This window comes from Zalophus californianus, chromosome X, assembly GCF_009762305.2.
Source record: "Zalophus californianus isolate mZalCal1 chromosome X, mZalCal1.pri.v2, whole genome shotgun sequence".
NCBI classification, from domain to species: domain Eukaryota; kingdom Metazoa; phylum Chordata; class Mammalia; order Carnivora; family Otariidae; genus Zalophus; species Zalophus californianus.
In genome coordinates this window covers 122039922-122054446 of record NC_045612.1, presented here as the reverse complement: position 1 = coordinate 122054446, position 14525 = coordinate 122039922, and the positions used below count along the sequence as shown (strand labels likewise).

General features: G+C 45.8%; 1 protein-coding gene across 8 annotated transcripts in view; it reads right to left on the bottom strand.

The window, feature by feature from the left end:
* MID1 (midline 1) overlaps positions 1 to 14525 on the bottom strand; it is a 590235-nt gene that overhangs the window by 149937 nt on the left and 425773 nt on the right. Inside the window, exon 1 of one of the 8 annotated variants that reach the window (XM_027609032.1) lies at positions 7233 to 7451. The exons of the other annotated variants lie outside the window; for them this stretch is intronic. The gene's annotated coding sequence lies outside the window, so the exon portion shown is untranslated. Of the gene's footprint in view, positions 1 to 7232; positions 7452 to 14525 lie in introns of those variants that run through there. 8 annotated transcript variants of the gene reach the window in all.

Genomic DNA, 14525 nt, shown 5'->3' with positions numbered 1-14525 from the left:
CCTTTGCAAATGTATTCGTCCCGTTGTCTCCATACACCAGTAAATGTCTCAGAAATTTCTATTTCATCATTTTAACCATAACTCTCAGTCTGTCACACCCAGAAGCAGTGAAAATCCTTTGTCCAGCATATGTCTTGAATTTCGTAGAGAAAATGTGGCTCCCATATGCGCAGAATAGAGCAGAAGACTTCAGTCTTCTCCCAGAAACATTCTCCCAGTTGCTGAGAGACCTTGGGCATGCCACTCACCTGGCAAAATAAACCAACTGCACGTGAGCCAAAGGCTTAACACACCAGGTTGGGCTCAATGAGAGCAAGAAGGAGATTCCATCGTTGCTTTTAGGCTTTGAGCTATTGGAGGACACATCCCATTTTGTAACCAGTTCTGTAGCCCCATCACGGAGGGTAATAAGCTATGCTGCCTGCCACGTTCCAGGCTCTGTCTACACCCGGAGCACAACCGCACGGGCTACATGGTCAAGTAACAGCAAACTCCTTTGATTTTTCTCTAATGTCAATCCATTCGGTCCTTGCTGTTCCCCAACCTTTCTAACACCCTTTCTTCCTCTTGAAAATGCTTCCTGGAAAATGCTCTTTCCGGCTAAAATTCATCTAGCATGCGCCCATAAAATATGTAATGATTCTTCTTGTGTGCCAGGCACTGTGCCTGGGCCCGGGGATTTAAAGGTAACTACGATGTAACTCTTGCTCTTGAATAACTCAGTCCCAAGATGGGCAGACAAATGATTAACTGGAAATATCCGCACCATTTCCAATACTTGTGTGGATAAGAGGAAGCGCCAGCTTTTTTCTTTCCATTTACTCTAATCCAATAGACAGCGCTCAGCTTATCAAGAGCATCCTTACAAACAACCCAAACCCACAAGTACCATCACTCCCCTCACCTGGCCCCTTGTGCTTTCCTGGCTGTCACTCACAAAGACCTCGGTGAGTCCCCAAGTTGAGGCAGGATGCCAAGGAAAGAACAAGTGAAGAGGTTGGACCCACGGGTGGACACACCAGCAAGTCCCATCTGCCAAAGGCATGACCCTGCCCAGAAATGTTGTCCCGGAAAGGGCAATCCTGATTTTTGCAGATCCAGACTCTACTGCCCGCTTTTTCTCCAAGTTAGGATTCATCCTGAGGTTTGAAGGGCTAAGCGTCATGGGCTTTAGCTCATACATACTGCTTCTCCCCCAACACCTGCCAGAGACCATTGTCTAGAAGAAGTAGGAGTGTGGTTTGGAGGTGGGGCAGGGCAGGAGGGAAAACTGGGCAATTCCAGAAACTCAACTCACTGTATATTTGGATAGGGAGTCCCAGTGAGACCCAGAAGGTATCAGAAGGATGGAGAAAGAAAGGTGCGAACTAGTGTAAACTTTTCCTACTTCAGATACTGCCAAGACTGGCCCATTACCCAAAGTATAGTAACTCTTTCTCCTTCTATGGCTCCATCCTGTGTCACATGGAAGCACGTCCTCAAAACTCAGAACTGAATCTGACATTAATCAGATCGGTTATTTTTTAAGATAGTGAGTTCTGGAAATGGAATCATTTCTCATTGGAAAACCTCCTGGGTTTCAAACAACAAACTCTTAGAGCATAAAGCCTTCCTGGATTTGGGGACTGCCTTGGAGTTAATTTTCTCTATTGATAAAAATTGGCTAGGGACCCCTGGGTGGCTCGGTCAGTTAAGTGTCTGCCTTCGGCTCAGGTCATGATCCCAGGGGCCTGGGATCAAGCCCCACATCAGGCTCCTTGCTCAGCGGGGAGTCTGCTTCTCCCTCTCCCTCTGCCTTTCCCTCTGCTTGTGCTCTCTCTCTCTCTCTGTCAAATAAATAAATAAAAATCTTTAAAAAAATAAATTTAAAAAAATAAAAATTGGTTATATTACTACTTAACAATTATGATAAGTGTACTTTAACTAGGAACTCAGAACTTCCTACAAATGGATATGTAGCTAAAAATTCACTAAACTTCACAAATTCAAATCATTTGTCAAGTCTCCTAAGGTCAAGAAAGCTTTGGCTACCAATTTATCAAGTAGATTCTTATCCATACAAATGTAGTTATTAATAAGCAGGCATTCTGCCCATGAATAACTTACATTGTGCTACAGGCACAATAAACTATATATCAGATCAAAAGTCTTTTGAGGGCAGGGATCATATTAAAATCATGTCTGTAGCCCAAAAAGGCATATAATAACCATTTTAAAAAGCTTAAATGAACGGACTACTGGACATATTACTTCTGTAAGTACTCAGCAAATGTCCTTGAATAATGTAAGGAATGAAGGACAGCCTCTGTAGTATACTCATCATAAACAGTTGACTGTATATAAAACCTTCAAATCCATTTGCATTACAAATGATCAGTACATCTTCCTCTTTTTTTTTTTTTTTGCCTTTTTAAGCCAAAACTTCTTTTATAGCACAAAGCAGATAAGTTCTTAGTTCTGTTTGTTTGCTTTGTTTTGTTTTATTCTAGGAAAGTCCTCTCTCAACATTTTTTTTTCAGTGCCTCAATCTTCTGACCTTTCTGGAGGCCATTAACCATCCTAATCTGTGTGGTATTTTCCTCTAGGAGGGGGAAAAAAAGGTCTTGTGGATCCAGAAGTGTCCCTAATATTTTGTCCTTTCATTTAAGGAAATTTCTAGAACATGCCAGCTTATAAAACTAGGTAAGCAACCTTCTAGAACAAAACCCCCGAGATGAGTTTCATGTGAAATAAAAGGAGTTGATAATGAGCCAGAAAGAATCATGTTGATAAAACTGTCCCATTTCTAAATGGGAGATTAGATTCCTGTTTGACCTGGCTTTGTAGCCCTTTCTTTAATCACAGCGTATTTGATATTCTCTTCCTTGAATGAACTCATTTTCATCGTGGCTTTGGCCACAAGATTAAAGAATCGCTAACTAATTGTTCCAAGTAAGCAGAGCAATTCTCCCGGCCTCCGATCCGGCTCCCAGCAGCGGCGTCCACCGCCCAGCCTTCCATCATAGACACTTCAAGCCTGACCTCTGCAGGCGGCTAACTGAAATGCACACCGCCCAATCAGATTGTGGTCTTTCTTTTTAAAATCCCACCAAGTTCTGAAAATGCAAACATTCACACTAAGTATAACAGGGAGATTTATCACGTTGGCTTTCCCTTTGGTTTCATAAGTTGCTTTATGGAAGTAGCCACCGTTTGACTGAAAAGCATTTAAATTTCATCTGCAAAATACGTTGGTCACGGCTAACCATGGATTCTTTTTGCCTTATCGAGAAAAATCCAAATGATTTGGATGAACTGGGATCCTCAGATCGTGCGGGTTAAAAATGTCCTTATCGGCCCCACCTTTTTCTAATCAAATTACTCTTTGTCCAGTTACCAACCCCCCCCCCCCCACTTCACGAAACACTGTGCAGTCCAGGTTGCCATAGCTACCTTGGATGTCTATTTACCACACAAGGGATCAAAGCCAGGAGACATCCACATACACACTTAGCCTTAAAACTTGCTGGAATGTCTGCGGATAACATGCACCTACCAATTAAAGGATTTGCCCACAGCCTATGCGGTCCCCAGCCAAGCAAACTACGAACGCATGTCATAACGAATGGCAAGGAAAAGCCAACTTGAATATTTCAAAATGACCAATAAGAATCTTGAATCTGACAGCAAGTCTTGTGATTCTAACATTCCCTGCAAAGGAGAGATAGCAGAGAAGACACGAACATTTCAACGGATGTTGAAGACGCTGGACCTCCACACCGACCTCCAAACCACGTGCAAAAACTTGAAACAGCTGTTGAAAGGGAACATTTCTCAGATACATATTTTAAATTCCGGCTAGTTACAGTATCTTTCTATCTCAATGTTGGGACAAATGAGAACAGAAATGCCTTTTCAACTTCTACAGGCTTGACTTTCAAATGGAGGACACCATAAAACATACTTGGGACACTAACGTGTTGGTTACAGAATCGTAAGAACAAGGGATGCTGTAGCAGAGTCCCGTTTTAAGCCCTATCACTTCGAATTCCAAGCCTCGTGCGCACAGGTAGCCTGCCTCTCGGAGTGGGTAGGACTCCTCCTCAGAACTGCACCTAAGTTGCTGCCTATCTTTATACTTTGCCTGCCCGTTCTCTGCCTTCACCTCAGCATTTGCTCACTGAGGATCGAACTGCCACCTCGTTCTCTCCTGGGGATGTGACAGAAAATAAATAGCTCATGTTCCTAAAGGACTTTCTAATCCTCAAAGGAAAGATTAATACAAAGACATTCATTATTAAACCAGATGTCCTTGGGCATTTTAATTCCAATCCGAAGAATGCAAAACAGGCCAGTCACAGCTTCCTTGTAATAGGACCACGCTAGCCTTGCAAGAATTGAGCAGCTGCTTAAAGCACTGGCTAACTACCTCCTTTGCCCCCTTCACACTCTAAGGCAAAAGGCGAGGATCTGTTTTAGTCGATCGGAGATAAGAGTGTGCGCCTTCTTCCCTTGGAGCGCTTTGGGAAGTCATCAGGATATTAAAAACGCAAAAGAGGTCCGGTAGGCAGTTTTGTCTGGAGAAGCTGCCCTTCTTTCTTTCTAGCTTGAGACAGAATTACTTGTTCTTCTGCGCAGGGACAATGAGCGGTGCGCTATTTGGGGAGGATATTTGCAGTTGTGAGAATGCCACAGGCAAACCTGTTGTTTTTGGCTGGGCCTCCACAACAGGTGGCCATGCCTTTCCTTTCGCCTGGGAACACAGCAAATTCCTTCTCAAGGAAGTTTCAGGAAAGTTTCCCATTTATGATCAGAGTGCGGAGAAAGATTGGCACATGCTTTGAAATTACTTCCTGATAGAGGCAAATCAGGTTTACACTTTTCTTTTGTCCTCACTCAGCGTAACCTTAGGAACCCTCAAATAATACTAACCTTCTATGCGTTTTTTCTTTTTTCTTTTTTTTCCTGCCACCCTGGCAGAGAGCAGAACCCCTCTGAATCTCCTCTCCAGGCAGGCAGCTTTCTCATTCTGCTGGCGGCTCCCAGCTACCTGATATACCTAGTACGTGGCAGGGGTCTCTTGGCTGCCACACCATTGTTCCGCATTGTGCAGCCCTGGGGACGGATCACTCCTCAGCGAGGAGATTGGATTTCTTTGCCGAGCTGATGACACACGGACCGGTTTGATAGTTAATGCTGCGAATCCGGCCGGGGCTGCCGGGCTGGGGTGGCAGATCGGCTGGTGGGTGCGATTCACCCAGCCTGGACGCAACAGTTTGCCCCAAGAGAAACTCAAATAAAGTTAGGCTTAATCCACACCAGTAACTCCACCACCTCAGCCCCTCCACAGCCGCTGTGGAACAAGGTGTGAGATGCTTGAAACGCTGGACTGCCCCCTATTCTTTGGACGAGCAGTGACTCTCCCCCTCTCTCCCCCTTCCGCCTACCCACAGCCCCCCACCCCCTCGGAACAGGCCAAAAAATTACGAGACACACAGAGTCAGAGGGTTAAAAAGCCGCTCATTCACTAAATGACAAAGGAGTTATTACATGGGTACCCTTAAAACTTCAATACCGGGCTGAATTCCAATTCACTCGAATGCCACGACGCGCCAGGCATGGGGGAAATCATGCCAAGACGGACAGCATGCCTCTGGCATCAGGCACGGGGAGTGCCACCGTCCCACAGGGATTGTGTGGGAACAGGGATTCTGAAAACTGAGCTCAGACACCACCAAGGAGAGGACAGGTGGCCCTGCACAGGATCAAATGACTTCTTTGTTCCAGCTAAGGACCTTTGTCGAAATTGCTTTGCACTCCTCTTTTTCCTTTTAGATCCTTTCCATTTGGGCTTCTTGCTCCTTCTCCCCCACCCATCCGACTGCTCGGCATAAAAGGAATGGGGTCGCTTGTGGGTTTGCAGAACTGAAAGAAACTCAGCCTCGGCCCCAATGTCCAGCAAGGCAAGGGCAATTCATTGAAAACACACACCGCACTTGCTTGTCTAAATGGGCTTGTGTGCACTCACAGCAACTTGCCAACCACGCTTGCTTAGGGAGCAATCAGCAGAGGGTCCTGGCGCCCGTCTGTTGCGGGGGTGGGGGGGGGGGCTCTGCACCACCTCCCGAGGCGGCAGGAAACGGACAGAAAGTTCTAAACCCCTAGCCCTGGCCCCAAAAAGGAAAGTTTGCTTCCTATGCAAATCACCTCCCCCAAAGAGCTCGGGGTGGCGGGTGCTGAACCCATTTAGAAAAAAAAAAGTGAAGAGCTTTTTTGGTGGTAATACAGATGCTAACTTTTCCCACCCAGATTCATTGAGAGCTGGCAAAAGCAATTAACACTCCTCTGGTAATTCTCTGCCCTTGCCAGCCTCCCAGCATGTTTTTCCAATCTTGTCTTCCCTTTCTGTGAGTAGTGATCTTGATATTTACATATTGACATAAGAGTCTTCCACAAGTTTGAATAAGTTGTAAATCACACCCTTTTTTTTTTTTTTTTTGGCTTCGTACACCCACTTTTTTCTTTTCCTTTCTTACTAGTAAAGCTATAAACCTCCCTGCCTTGTCTGATAGGGAATTTTATCATTCTGCCCCGAAGCCACGGAAGAAGCTGCCCGCTTAGAATTCCTTTCAAAGACTGATTTTAAGTCTTCCCAAGCCTTTCTCAGCTCACTGCTTCAGGGTTGTCTTCTCACGTCCAGGAGCAACACAGTTTCAAAACCGCTAGAACAGAAAAATAAATCTGCATTTTTCTGGAAGGACTGTCTGTGCTCACTTCAGGCTGGTTCCGCCTTCTCAGCCATAAACACAGTTAAGTGCTCAGGATGAGAAGCCAAAATGAGATCAGACGCCCCGTGTAATTCTTTTTCAGGATATTCAGTTATCTTTAGTCTAATCCATAAAGCACAGGATAGAGGCTAAAAGCCTGAGATGGATCCTGCACAATACATTCCAGCGACTGCAAACTGGAATTGATTTACATATTCTACAAACCGCTTTTAAGCCCTTTACAATGACTGGCTGACATCACCAATCACAATTAGAGGCAAAGTGGGGAGGGGGTAGAGGGGTGGGGGGGGGCCCTCAGAAAATCGGCTTCTTCGGTTCCCTTAGGAAAATGCAGCCCCGTCTTTACGCCAAATGGACGGAGTTGCACAGGCATCTGCCAATCCGGCAAGCTCTCCGGAGTACCATCGCAGGGGTCCCAGGCTGCACCCTCCCTCTCCACCCGCCTGTGCAGCCCCTGGCGCTTACCTGCCTCATGTTTAGAATTCCATGACCCATCCGGCAGGGAGCGAGCTGCCTCGGAGCCCACGCCGCGCTCTTCAGAGGGGAAACACCAAACCCAACAGAAGCCCGCAAGACAAAAGCAACTCAGTGAGATCCACAGGCAGCAAAGAGCACGTTTTCTTCCTTTTCCTTTGATCTGTTGCTACACGCACTCTGCCCAAGACAATGTCAAGTTTCTCCAGCTTTTCTTCCCAGCCTATGAAAAGTCGGGCTCGGGGAAGCGAGGACCGCCTGGCTCTTATTTCAAATCGGGTCTCAGAGACGTCGTAGGTGGCTGCCTCGGGCCCCGGAGGAGCCCCGCCAATCAGGAGGAAGGGGTGGGTCCTGGGAGCTAGAAAGCCTGCCTCCGCCAGGATTAGAGAGCTTTCGGGATTTAAATGGCTGGAAGCAGCTGGAAACACTGCTCCCAAAGTAAAGGATGAGTTCTAGTCTTACCTCGCTGCTCGGGTCGGCTCAAAGCCTAACTAACTAGCTTCGGGCCTTAAGGCCTTTGCCTTTTAGGAGCGCCCTAAAAGCACGAAAGCATTTGGAAGGGGCACGACTCTTTCAGCCAGGAAAGGGCAACATTCAGGACCCGACCATCTCTTTTGAAAAGCGTATCTTGCCCCGAAGTCCTACCTCGGGAAAGCCACTGGGGAGGAAACCAAATTGTTATGCAGAACACCTTGGGGGGAGGGTGGCACCCACCTCTTTTCCATATAGATGAATTGTATACCCAGGCTAAAAACAAAACAAAACAAAACAAATCTAAATGGGAACTTGCACACAAATCTATTGAAACACAACAGATGACCAAGAATCTTTATCTGTTGAGGGCCCAAGGCATAATTTCAGATAATACTGTTATTAGAAAAAAGAAACATGGATGTGTCGTCAAGAAGACTATTTCTAAGGTAAGCGTATCTACCTTTCACCACGGCTCACCTTACCAACAGAGCGGATCCGGTGAACTTAAGAGCAGGGACTAGCTGGCCATCATCTCAGTAGGATGGGAGGAAAGCCAGCTGGCTTCGTATAAACTTTAAACCCAGACTTAAAAAGAATTCCCAAGGTGGGCTTTCTTGACTCCACATAAACAGTGACTTTATTCGACTCTTAGCCAGTGTGATTTCAATGCAAATCTACCTTTGGATTTCAAAAAAAGGGCAAGTCGAGCAAAGACTACTTTGTGTAGCACCGGTGGTGTATTTTGTTTCCCAAAGAAGTGGCCAAAATTTTGTGAGGCTAATTCAGTGAATATTTTTAAATTCTTGTATGAGAGGCAAAAATAACTTAGCAGATCATGACTGGGCAGTTTCAAGAGTGTCATCTACAGGGGCTTAGTAGTTACCAACTCTGCCCCGTTCTCTGAAAACTCAGCAGCCCAATATCTGGACCCGGAGGTCCATAACTCCCCACCAACCCTCCACCTTAGTAGGCGAAGGGCCCACCTGGTGACTCAAGCTGACTTGTACTTATTTCGGAGCCCTTCATTATGACCTAGACCAACCTCAGCACTATTGCCATTTGGGGTCGGATCATTCTCCGCGGAGGGTGCTGAGCTGTACGTTGTGGGATGTTGAGCAGCACCCCGGTCTCGGCCCACTAGATGCCCGTGGCTTTCTCACAGCCATGACAATCAATAATAACCGATTACCAAATGTCCTCGGGGGGGGGGGTGTGTGTAAAATCACGCCAGACTGAGAACCGTGGATGTACCAGCTCTGAAATATTGGTTCTCAAGCTACAGTGTGCAAGAAAACTTCTGGGGAGACTGTTAAAAATGCAAATCCCAAAACCCCTGCTCTTGTTCCAAGAGAATCTGATTCGTTGGTTTGAGGAGGAGCCTGGGAATCCGCATTTTGCCCCCCCATCAAAGGACTCTGATTCACTTTGAGATATACTGCACCTGTTCCTGCCCTAGGTATGCCCTCAGCCCCAGGACATAGGGAGCTACCCAGAGCTGCTGCCATTCAGTATCACTTGAGTTAAATCCCAAGGTGCATCTCATTTCTCACCTTCAGCAGAGGCTTCTCACAACTGCATTTGCCTTCTGCGGTCATCATCTCAAAGGTAAACATGAGCTGGGATTTCCTCTCGCCATCACTGTGCCCTTTCCAAGTTTCAGCCATCCTTCCTCTCCTTTAGCCCACTCCCCTACCATCCTACAAGGTCACATGTCACCCCTCTTCTGTGCTTTCCCCAACACCCAAGACAAATTGATCCCTTCCCTCCGCTAAGCTCATAAAGCAGTCATAGACACCTGGTGGTGTGCTGGTAAATGTTTAACAACCAGCTCTCAGGAAAAAAAAAAAAAAAAAAAGCCAAGATCTGTAGTAGCCTTTGCCAGTTTCCATGCTGTAAATACTCCCTCCTTTCCCACCCTGTGTTCAGGGCACTGAACACAGGGTTGGAAAGAGTGGTGCCGAATCAGGAGATGGTAAGCCCCGGCTTGAGCCAACCATGATACACCTCTCCTGGCACTTCCATGGGATACTGTCATCCTCTGCTCTCGAGTCTCTCTCTCCTGTTAGACCATGACACTCTCAAGGGCAAGAATGGCGTCCCATTCATCCTTGCAACCCCAGCCACCTGCGCCGTACCTGCTGAGCGGTAGGTGGTCAACCAACGTGTGTGGGGAGCAAATGCAAGGCAATGGGCAGCTTCCCCGAGACATGGACACCCATCTGACTGCTGCCACTGCCACAGCGAGGAAGGGAAAAGACTCTCATAGAAACTTAAGCTCTGACTGTTACCGTTTTACCATAATGTCATATCTGTTCTGTACTTACAAAAACAATAAGCACAATGCCGTCTTCCATCCTAACACTCCCACAGCTGAGCACAGACCAGAGTGAAAGACCAGAAGCCAGCCTTCTAAAACAGAACCTCAACTTCATGGACATATTTGTGAGACACCATAGTTTTTATGTTTCTATATGAAGGCATCCCACGCTTTTGCATCCACATACTTGCACATTCTATCAGCTATAGGTTCCAAAGATCTCCAGGAGGAGTATATACAGTAACCGCCGTGAAGTCTATGGAAGGGCATTTCCACCAGTAAGAAAGACAGTCATTGATGATGGTCATCTCTACCATCTTCTCGTTATGCACTAAGCCAGGAATGCTAATGGTGGCGTCATTAACAAACGCCACTTACGAGTGCCTACTGTGAGCCAAGCGTATGGCCAGGTTCTTCACAAACGTGCGCCATTTACTCTGCACCAAAATACCAAAAAGTAGACATCACCATTGTCGGGCTATGATGAACAGATGAGATCAGTGAGGCAAGGTAAATAACCCAAGATCTTCTTGTTATAAATTGCTATACCAGGAATCAAGTGTTTGGGATCAGACTAACTCTGCTTTCTGTTGTAAAATGTGCTGTCTCCAGAAGTGTCCAGGAAATGCCTAAAGAAAGAGGATGGTGTAAAAAATGAAGTCTTTTTCATTCATAAATAAACAAATATAATTTTTAAAACTTCTAATGAAATAAATGGCCCCTTGGGGGTTGTCCACTAAGTGAGCATTAGATCCACTTATGGGGAACAGTGTAAGCAAGTAAAGTGAAACAAGTAAAGACACTTGCTTCCCCAAAGGAGAAGATGTCCTCTTCCGCAGCGTGTGATTAGCAGTGTGTGCAGGGCGCCTGGGTGGCTCAGTCGGTTAGGCGTCTGCCTTCGGCTCAGGTCATGATCTCAGGGTCCTGGGATCAAGCCCCGCATCAGGCTCCCTGCTTGGCGAGGAGTCTGCTTCTCCCTCTACCTCTGCCCCCGCCCCTGCCTCAGTCTCTCTCTCTCTCTCTCTCTCTCTCTCTCTCTCCCTCCCTCTCTCTCTCACTTGCTCTCAAATAAATAAAATCTTTCAAAAAAAAACCCGTGTGTGCAAATGACGGCTGAAGGCATGTTGTAGTGTAAGGTAGCTAGGCAACAGTCCTGTGTGGTTATGTGCAGGTTTGGTTATAAACAGACCTGCACAGTAAGTGTCACATAGGTGCCTGGGCAGGTGGCCCTGGGCAGGCCCTCCTGGATGTGGCTGGGCATGGGCATGGCACCTCACAGGAGAGCTAGCAGGACCAGCACCACCTCATTCTGTGTTCCATTAGGGTCAAAGCATACAGGATTAGCATTTGTGTAAGTAAATCGTGGTTGACTATCAGTAACTTTGTATAGTTTATTGAAATATGTGTCAGGACACATCATTGAAAGTCAGTGAAAACCAAGCTGAAGTTGCCTAGTCAGCCACCTGGGAAGTGTGCTTGGTGCAAGCGCAGTCTTTGGGGTCTATGAAAAGAGTGTATTTCGTCTCCTGCAGAGGTTCCAGAAACCCAGCTGCCTTATACTTATGGCGGCAGAGGAAAATCTGAGGAATACTGTACTTGAGGTAATTAGTGAAGGTAGTTTAAGTCGACAACGACACAAGGCCCTGCTTAGAAAAAGAAAAAAAGAAAGAAAGTCCCACCTATAATTCTTACAGGAGGTCACAAAAAAGCAACAAGTTTCTACTCATTGGGCGTAGGTGCTCATTGAGCCAGTTTCTTTGAGTTGGTTGATGGAGGCAACGTGGCGTACCAGAAGCACGGGTCATAGATGCAATCTGGAGTCCATTTTTGGTGTCAATGTGGCCGGTAAACTCGCTGATGGACTTCAAGTAAACCAACTGCCATCGTTAAGCCCAAATTTTTCAGGGGACAGTTGGGCAAATTAGGGACCGAATGTTTGTGTTCCCCCAAAATGCAAATGTTGAGGTCCTAACCCCTGACGTGATGGTATTAGGAGGTGGGGTGCTATCTTTGGAAGGCGATTAGGTCATGAAGGTGGAGCCTCATGAATGGGACTAGGTCCTTGTAAAAGAGACCCCACTGAGCTGTCTCGCCCCTTCGCCTCGGGAGGGCACAGCAAGAAGACAGCTGTCTGAAGCACGAAGTGGGCTCTTAACTTTCCACCCAAAGTGCCCGCACCCTGATCTGGGACTTCCATCCTCCAGAATGTGAGAAATAAACGTCTGTTGTTCATAAGTCCCCTAGTCTGTGGTGCTTTGTGGCAGCAACCTGATGGACCAAGACAGATGAAATCATGAGTGGGAAAGCTTTTTTCTAACTATTGCTCGTATGAGCGTTTTGGATGACAGACTCTGGAAAGAAGGAAAGAAATCTGTGAATACAAAAATGGAAAAAATAGACACACCGTGAGAAATGGTTTTGGAGAACGTACCGTAAGGGCAGACTTGCAGACAGGACAGAGCTGACTAACTGGTCACCCGTCAGGGTTTTCAATACATTGAACTTGGTATTTCCTCGCTTGAAAATTAAGGAATTAAAACAAATCATGCTATTTAAAATTGTAATCATAGTTTAACTATTTAATAATTCTCTGCTTTTAGAGGTGAAATATTTTGACATTTCCTAGTTTCTGTTGACAGATTAAGTATGGCTGATCCTTCATTATCTTTCTCTTAGTAATCTGGTAAAGGTTTATGCATGAACTTGGACATGGTTTTTATACACTCCTCCCGCTGTCAAATATCCTCTACACTCCCAATTAAACCTTCTGCTTCATGTCAACCCAATAATATCCTACTTCCCCAAAGTAATTCTTCAATTTCCAAGTCATCTTCTTTTGCTACAATTTTGTGCTTAAATTTGCAAAAAGAACGTTATTATAATAGTGTATTTTTTACTTGTCTCATTAACCCCTTTCCTAGATTCTGAGGTCGGTGAGGCCTGTATCAGTCAGGGTTCTCCAGAGAAATAGAACCAGTAGGATATATAACATATACCTTGAGATTTATTTCAAGGACTTGGCTTATGTGATTGTGAGGACTGGTAAGTCTGACATCTGTAGGGCAGGCTGGCAGGAGCTCACCCTACAGTTCCGAGGCAAAATTTCTTCTTCCTCAGGGAAACCTCAGTTTTGCTCTTAACGCCTTCAACTGATTGGATGCGGCCCACCCACATTCTCAAAAGATAGTCTACTTAAAGTCAGCTGATTATAGCTGTTAACCACATCTACAAATGCCTTCACAGCAACCCCTAGATTAGAGTCTGAGTGAATAACGGGGTACCATAGCCTAGCCAATGGACTTGTTGTATATAAAAGCACACAATATATGGTCAATTAGTCCATAAATGTTTACTGAATTGTTGCAACTAACAATAACGATAATTTCAAAACCGCCATCGGCAAAAGGCGCTCTTCTCTATAAATGATGAAGTTTTGCTAGTAGATTTATTATGTGCTTCTCAACTGCAACACTGGAAGGTAGGAGCTCTAGACTTTTGAGAAAAAATGACCTCTAACTGGCGATTCTATACCAAATCATACTATTCATCAAATGTCAGGATAGAATGCAATTTTTTTTCATAGAAAGACTCAAAATTTTTGTGTCCCTTCTACTCCTTCTTTGGAATCTACTCAAAGATGTGTTTTAGCAAAAGGAGGGAATTAAACGAAGAAAGACAAGCCAACAGGACTCAGAAAACAGAGAAGCCAACATAAAGAGAAGCAAAGATGATGGATGTGGCAGTTCTAGAAAGGTCCCCATCTCAGCTGTAGCAGAAAGACGGACGACTCCTGGACAGAGGTCTCCAGGGGGAGAAATGATACTGATAGATCACATTTGAGGATGAACAGGTGCACATGGATATAAGCAAAAGGCGACACTATTATTAATTCCAGGAAAAGCAAAAGAATGCACACAAAAAAGCCCAGTCCTAAGACACTCCTTAGATTGGCAGCAATCTCTGATACAGATCTTGCGGCAGAGACTCCCGGGAGCCAATCCGGTATCCATCTTGCCCTTGTTTCTTTCCAACAGAACTTCAGTGTACTTGGTGGCAGAAACGTGCCCAGCTGAAGAACATCTCTCAGTCAACCTGGCAAGTGTGGGTGGTGATATGACACTGTATGGCCTATGGAAATTTAATAGAAGCTGCTGGGGAGGGCTCCTGGGAAAGCTCTGAAAGGAGACACACAGTTTGCCCTTCAGCCATCCCAACTTCCCTACCAGGAGTATGGATGCAGTATCCGAGGGCCTGGGGCCGCTGTGTCACCACAAGAGGGATGGAACCCGTGGTAAAGCTGGCAAACAGTTAAGACAGAAGGACCCTGGATTCCCCGGGGACATCTTAGAGTCTCCGAATGAACCCTGAACTTCATGTTCTGTGAGAAAGATAAATTGCTACTTTGTGTGAGCCAGTGTTTTGGAGTTTGTGTTCGTAGGTGAACACAGTTCCCAACTGACACAATTTTATGGGGAGGATGTGGGGTGGGCTGA